This window comes from Ictalurus punctatus, chromosome 23 (genome assembly GCF_001660625.3).
Source record: "Ictalurus punctatus breed USDA103 chromosome 23, Coco_2.0, whole genome shotgun sequence".
Classification (NCBI taxonomy): domain Eukaryota; kingdom Metazoa; phylum Chordata; class Actinopteri; order Siluriformes; family Ictaluridae; genus Ictalurus; species Ictalurus punctatus.
Genome location: NC_030438.2, coordinates 16,810,474 through 16,818,368, shown reverse-complemented (window position 1 = coordinate 16,818,368; position 7,895 = coordinate 16,810,474). Strand labels below are relative to the sequence as shown.

At 38.4% G+C, this 7,895-nt stretch overlaps 1 long non-coding RNA gene across 1 annotated transcript in view; it reads left to right on the top strand.

Moving 5' to 3' along the window:
- Positions 1 to 7,611, top strand: part of LOC108256104 (uncharacterized) — a 9,785-nt gene extending 2,174 nt beyond the window's left edge. Inside the window, exons 2-3 of the long non-coding RNA XR_001810221.3 lie at positions 4,695 to 4,777; positions 6,653 to 7,611. This is a non-coding gene — a long non-coding RNA (uncharacterized LOC108256104). The remainder of the gene's footprint in view (positions 1 to 4,694; positions 4,778 to 6,652) is intronic.
- Positions 7,612 to 7,895: the final 284 nt, after the last annotated feature.

The window sequence follows — 7,895 nt, the reverse complement described above, 5'->3', positions numbered from 1 at the left end:
ATGGTGTATGATCTTGTTATGGGCACTTTATCACCTTTTAGCTTGTTTGACCGGAGTTATATTGATTTTAGTTGGTTTCCTAACATTTCCACGATGCAAATTTGATCACTTCCTGTATTTGGGCCAAAAAACAACATTCACTGGGACAACATAACCACCTTTCTTTCTCAAGGGGGTCGAGACATGATGCCTTAATTCAAGCTTGTGGTCCAGATGAACTAGCTTTGTGTTGCATGTTGAAATGCATCTTGGTCAAGTTATTTTTAAAGATGGTTTATAAATAATTGATATCTTGGTTCTCTGTAGATGCCTTTTGAACGTCCAGCAATCCTTGTGGTAGTTACCCTCAATGCTGGTCACATTCTGGAGCTTTCAAAGTGTTTGGCTATGGGGAGTATGCTGAGGCTCGGACACGTACGGCAGCCATGTTGAATCAAGACTGTACATTTTTTAAACACAGTGACACATGGCAACTGCAGCATGCATGCCTCAGACACGTGAGGTTGGGATGGGAGGCGGGAGTGAGGGCAGTACAAACCGGTAGGAGGAAGAAGAATGGGAGGTTCTTGGTATTCAGTGTATTCCGTGGAGACCGGAAGCGGGCTTGTCTTGGTATTCCACGGAGTTATTACATTTAGAAAATCCGTCCTGGTTAGAATTTTGATGAACTTCACTGTAAGAGGAGTAAGCCTCAAATGCCAGACAAAAACCTGCTGTAGCCAGAGCCGAAAAGACACAGTTCAGTCAGAGATGAGAGAAACTGAGAGCCCATAGATCAGATCAGGCCTGGGGGATGCTGTTTTAGCGACTACTGACTGGACAATATCACTATTTATAGTTCTGTAAATAGCCCTCATGTGATTGGTCTGGAAACACTACAGGCAAATGGACAAAAAGACAAAGAACCCGTAACTGTTACTATTATTAGGTGCTCTCTTTGAAAGTGGAGCTTCAGCGTGTTGACTGCTAGAGATGTGAGCCCTCATGCATGAAAGAAAATGATTTAAAAAAAAAAAAAAAAAAAACCAGGACACTTCACTAATTCTCTTTGCTTCCTAACCTGAAGCTCTTATCACCACTTGGAGGATTTTATAAAACAAAACATTCAACCGAAGGTTATGGAATGAACACTGAAGATGGGGAAAAGTTAAAAATAAAAAAATTTAAATAATGTAAAAATAGTTAACAGTTTACAACTTTTAAACCAGTACAAAATTCAAACCAGCATCAAATCCAGAATTTGTAATTATTTAATTAAATTTTTTAAAGGCTATAAAAAAAGATGTATTGTGACCTATATAATTTATCGCAGTGTCAGCCAGCCCTAATTATAAATTGAGTAACAAATGAGTGGAAATAACGAGGTTTTTTTTTTTTTTTTTTTAAGTCGCTCTTTTAAAAGAGCATCATGCTGGTCATAAGTAGAATCATTTACTTTCCTTATAAATCACTCATTTTTAAAAAATAAAATTCTTTCTAAACTTCTACATAGTATAAAAATACAGGCATGTTGGTACGTGTGTGGCTATGTCCTAAATATTGTGTTAATGGAAAAACTGCATAAGCACCTGTTAGCATAAATGGCTAAACCATGTTTTAACATGTAATTTTATACCTTCTGTTTTAGCCAGTAATTTGGGGAGTGTAAAATGAAATAAGGCAATCATAGCCTGTATACAATTTAAATGCTCAATGTGGATGATGTGCTTGGCTGTGATTTGGTAAGCGTTAGCATAGCATTCATAACAGACAATCTGTTAAAGGAATGGGTTGACACAAATTTTATTTACAGTTTACACAGTTGATTGGTTAACAGCTTTGCAGTGGTGCCATGTAGTTAATGGAGCTGACAAGGAAATAATTCTGTCTTACCCCAAAAATATTTTTACCATTAAATATGTGCCCCAAAAAACATTTTGACTTTGTAATCAAATTGTCATTAAGTCAAATGGCAAGGAGATTGTATTTACAAGTTTGATTTACAAGTGGATTTATTGGCTTCATTATTTAACTTCCAAAATTCTTGTACCTTGAAACTTGAGATTTTTGGAAAACGGGTTTTAGAGGCATGTTCTACAGTGTTGCTAACTGTAACACGACTGCTAAATAGGCTCTTGAATGGGGGGAGGGAGCGAGTTAATTGTGCTAAGAAAAAAAAGCTAATCTAATTGTCCAAGATGGCCGCTTCATAGCATGTGTTCTTCAGCTACACAGTTAAGTTTTGTTTATAGTTTACCGTAAAGTCATATTGTAACATTACTGACATACGTTTAGCTCCGCCCTGACTCGTTGAGGGGAAATCTCTCTCTCTCTCTCTCTCTCTCTCTCTCTCTCTCTCTCTCTCTCTCTCTCTCTCTCTCTCTCTCTCTCATTCATATATATAAAATTATTATATATACATATATACCTGTCGGTATATGTCTTAGTTTTGAAGCTGTGATCTAAGAAACACCAATATCTCTGCCATTGCAGAGGCAAAGTTCCTGGAACTTCTTATAAGAAATCGCTCCATGTGATACTTCTCTCAATGTCATACGCACATTTCTTATCATTGACTCCCTTCCATACAGACAGCAATACACAATGACTTCATAAAATTCTAATTCTAAAATTCTAAAAAGATTCCTACTGGTCAGTGGAAAGGCTGCATCAACCTTTCACTGTGCACAAGGGGAAAACCGCCTGCACGGCAACACTGACTTTCAGTCCAAATTGTTGGGGAAATTAGACAACACTCGCTGACTCATCCACTGAAGGTAAAAAGTTTCATTACAGAAAGATGGTTAATACAGGATGGAATAAAGCAGGATGGAATGAGAGCGCTCTGAAATGCTTGTGCTGAACCACTACTATATATATGAAATGCAGAGCATGACATAATTCTGTGTACCGATAAGAAGCAGTTTGAGGCAGTTCAAACAGACTTTGTTTCAGGGTCTTGGAAGATGTGCAGATGAACCTTGAACAGAAGAACATGTTTGTGTCTCTAAGATAAACTTTCTGTACTGATCTCAGTGACATGACATGGCCGCCTTAGGCGTTCTCCTGAGATGAACAGAAAAAGAACAAAACTATTACAAAATAAAAATAAGTAATTTCCCTCACAATATGCAGCATTTCTCCCCTTAATCTGAAGTACTTCATGAGTTCTGCCATTTTGTTTACTCCAATTCTCCAATTCTGTCTTGCTAACCTCCCTTTATTGAAATGGTCCTAATGGATTGGATTATATTCCAGGAACCAGTTATTACTTTTGCAGGCTATAATCTCCTTCCTCTTAAAAATGATGGAATTTGAATATCTAGGCAGTGCTACTTTTAACAGCAACCGTTGCCATGTTATGTGGCTGACTAGCCGAGTTGTTAGCTGTAACAGTCACAAAGTGGAGTGGAGGAGGGTTATGTAATAGTAAATCGGATCAAAATGGCCATCTGGTTCACCATGGTGGACGGCGTATGTGATTTAGATTCCAGCGTGCTATTTGTTAGCATCGGCTAGCTGTTTATTGAACCGGAAACCCATTGGTGTTTTTGAGCATATGAACAAACCATGTGAGGAACTTTAGAGGGTTTCCCTTTCCTTGTGTAGTGTTGTGGTGGCTGCCATAGAAAGCCTGATGCGTTCTGACAGCTGGCAGTGTATTCAACTCTGTGTGTGTGAGAAGGTGTGTCTGATGGAGTGAGAGAGCGACAGTCCGCTTTGTGATTGGCTGTGCAGGGTATATAAAGGGTTGGAGCTTTAGAGTTTCCACAGTTCCTCGTGCTGTAGCTTTGAGTCGAGTGTATTACTAGCTGTTTTAACCACAAAGGGTTTTTTTTGGTGGTTTTCAGTTACATCCGTTAGTGTTTTTGGGTGTTTTTTTTTTTTTTTTTTTTTTTTTTTCTAACCCTGGAGGAAGTTTTCAAACTACATATCCTTTCATTCTTTACATCCTGTTTTGGCGAGAGTGGTAGTTGCAATCAGGTTGGTCAGATACTGGATATGTAGATGAGTACCTCCCCCCCCGCTTTCACCTCCTGTACACTCTTTTCCTATATCCAGAGATTTTAAAAGACTTTGAGACTCTATAACACCTTTTCCAGATTGAAGCGGGACTTATTCTTTTCTTTTTCTTTTCCTCTTGTCTACCAACTCCCCAAAACCTCTAAACCTGCAAACTTTATTGGATCCTTGAACTTCTGGCTCGCTTTCCCGTTAAATCCGTAGAACACTGTAAAATGGTGCATGTAGTTAAGAAGACGTAGCCATGCCTCGGTATGTGTGTTTCTCTGCAGTGCTTCAATCACTGCTCAGATCATGTGCAAATATGCTTATGTAAGAAGCGTTGCACCCCTTATATTTAGTGCTGTGGATGTGGGCCAGTTAGTTTGTGCCCAAACTAAGACCACATGGAAGTCAGACATGCAGGCACGTGGATCTGCTTCTCTGCAGGAGTCCAGGATCAGCTTTAGTCTAGTTTGACAATTTTGCTCAAGGCTAGAGGTGTCCGTTTTCTCGATCCATGACTTGTATAACCCGACCAGTGCCGAGAGCTCAGATCTTTTAGAGAGACACTCCGTGGCTGGTAAACTGCTGTTCTTGTTTGTGTTCATGGCTAAAATGATCTCACTCTCTTGAATGCAATGATTGTTATTTGCTGGTTGGTTTCAAAGCTTTATGGACGACATCTGTTTTTCTTTTCTTTCTTTCTGCAGTTCCAGCTCCATTCTGTTCAGAACCAACAGACATGATTATCAGACTGGGACGCCTGACTCCTGGATACTTCCGTCTCCTGCAGGTACGTATCTTCAGTGTGTTTTACAATCTTCAAATTTGTACTAATTATCTGGCAGTCGAATGGTGTTTTCTAAAATTACCAGTGTTGAACGACTCACAACCCGCTTCAGCAATTTGATTCTTTCAAATCAGTCACCTTGTACTACATGCTGACCGAGGATGCCTCCTGCCAAAATATTAGATCTTTCCAAAGTGAACATATTAATAACATTGTGCATGTAGAATAACATGGTATAATTTGATTTCTCGCACATGCCTATATATGGCATCTCTGAGCCAGGAATCTTATTTTACATAGTGGTGGTGTTTTCGTCTTAATGGTCGTCATGTTCAGTAACATTGAGTAACTGGTATTGCAGTTCCTGTGTGAACGCATGTTGGGTTCCCTTTCACTTTGAAAGGTGACATGTTAATCCTACACTGGCTTACCACTGGGTTCAGGACAATGGGACTGTGATGTCAAACTAGGGCTGTGTTAACTTTGGAAATATCAGCTAGAGTGCATCTGGCCATACTCCTTTTTTTTTTTTTTTTTTTTTTTTTTTTTTTTTTTTTTATTCTCATGGTTTGGAATGTATGATGGTGTGAGGACGGCACAGCTTTGTGTGCCTTGTCTTGCATTTTAATCTTAATCTTGTATTTAACGTTTTACAATGAAACTTCTCAGTTTAGTGCTGTCGGATGTCTGGGGTAAAGAGTGCTGAGCTGATAGTAATCTGTTTAGCTGCCTCCCTTGTTTTGGTCCTGTCTTAATCTGTTCGTTTCAATCTGCTTGATTTAATGGTTCGTGTTCAGAGTCTCATTAGTGAAGCTAACTTGTCATAAACTATTAAGCTCGGATGTCTGCTTAATTTGATGCCTTTACCTTTTGTGAAAGTGCATTTGAGTGGCATGCTCTGGACCTGTGATTTTTCTAAAGGGTTCAAGGAGTTGCTTATGGTTATGTATAATATGCATGACAAATACTGTATATAGTATTTCTCAATTTGTGAGCCTTTTCAGGTTTTTACCAATGCCGCCTTTCCAGGACAGTGGATGATTTTATTTATTTAAAAAAAAAAATTATTGAATGACTTGGTTCATTTTTTTTCTTTTTTTTTTCTTTCTTTCTTTCCTTTTGAATAAATCAACTTGTACCATGTGTATTTTTGATTTTTGCTTGAATCCTCAATCATAGCAGCACCCAGAAATAATTTTCATGCCAATAATGGTCAACTATATAGCTTGAGAACATTTTTCATGTTTAATTATATATTATATAAAATGGCTTAGTGGTTAGCACGTTTGCCTCGCACCTCTGGGCTTAGGGGTTTGATTCCCACCACTGCCCTTTGTGCGTGGAGTTTGCATGTTCTGCCCAGGCTTCGGGGGTTTCCTTCAGGTACTCCAGTTTCCTCCCCCAGTCCAACAATGTGTTGTAGGTTGATTGGCATCTCTAAATTGTCCATAGTGCGTGTGATTGTGCCCTGCAGTGGTTTGGCACCCCGTCTAAGGTGTGCTATAATCCCCTGGGATAGGCTCCAGGCTCCTCGAAAACCCTGTGTAGATAAGCGGTATAGAAAATGAATGTTTGCATTTGCATTTTGCAATTTGTTGTTTGCATTTGTAACAGGCTGATTTACTTAAATGAGTCATCACAACTGGTGGATTTTTTAAAAAAAAAAATTAAAAATTTTTGTACATAAAACCCCTTCCTGCCTTTTTCAAAAGCACCCCAAGCTATTATTTCAACTTAAGTTTTTTGTAAAAGTTTCTAAATTCTTTATGAAATAAAAACAAAACTAATTTTCAAGTATTTAAAAAAACAAAAAAACAAAAAAAACAAACAAACTGTGAAACCCATTTGTTCTATTCCTACTTTCATGTGTGTTCTCAGAGGCAGGTAGCTGGTGAGATTCAGACCCAGCCTCAGGATGGCTCCCTTAACCAAATTGCCATGATGCTTGCCATTATGGGTCTTGGCCTGTCCTACTACAGCGCCAAGCAGATGACCGAGAAGGTGCAGCATAGCCCGGTGCCCTGAACACAACCATGACCTCTGATCCATTTGACTCCCTGCGGCGGAACAAAAGCCAAATCGGAGATGGAGGGTTGGAAGAAGACCTTATCCAGGACTTCATGTACACTACTTCACCAGAAGCCTGGATGTTCTGAGTTTAGTCGGCATGAGACGAGTACAGGGTTTTTAGCAAGCAATGTCAACAAAAAAATAGAGTTCAGATATGACCTGTGTCTTGATAGTTGCACTGGTACATTCATCAGGGTCCTTTAATACCTCTGAGGCCAAAATTTTGGCTTATCTTCAGTGATTCCTATTTAAAGGGAATGAGCCAGTCACTGGTACTTTGGTGTAGAATATATGCCCTTTTAAAGGGAAACCCTCTGCCTTCTGTATCAAGCAACTGTTAAACGCAGGTCACTAAAAAACTAGGGATATATATATATATATATATATATATATATATATATATATATATATATATATATATATATATATTTTTTTTTTTTATTATTATTTTTGTGAAAAGCTGCTTAAATGGAGACTAGGCATCGCAGGAATCCTTCAAACTCGCACTGGAAGAGCAGTACCAAACTACACTATATGAAATTAAAGGCCCATTCGGTGTTACACACAGATTTATTGTACTGTTCTAAGTAGCCATGTTTTTGTGACGTTTTTGAGCAAAGACCTTAAATGTTAAAGGGATGTTAACAAGTGCATGTGTGTTGAGATTTTAAAGAATCCAATATGTGATCTTGTCAAGTGATTTTTATATGAATGTATGTTGATTATTTAAAATTGGATTAAATAAAGCTGTGAACATTTTTGAACAAGTCGTGGACTGAGATGTATTGACTGAAAAGTTAGAATTTCTAGTACGATATTTTCTCCCTCATGTCCATTCCAATCTTCCCTATTGCGTGATCTTGACCGCATATCTGCAAATCAACGCACATGATGGGAGATTCCTGGGATATATACTAACCTATGCTGCATAAATATATTAAATCTGTTGCTACACTTGAAAATCCCCAGACTGGCCCGTTTGACAGGAAGTGGATTAAAAGGCTTTGTGGATAGAATTTTGTTTCTGCTGGTCAGATGCAAGTTTATTAAA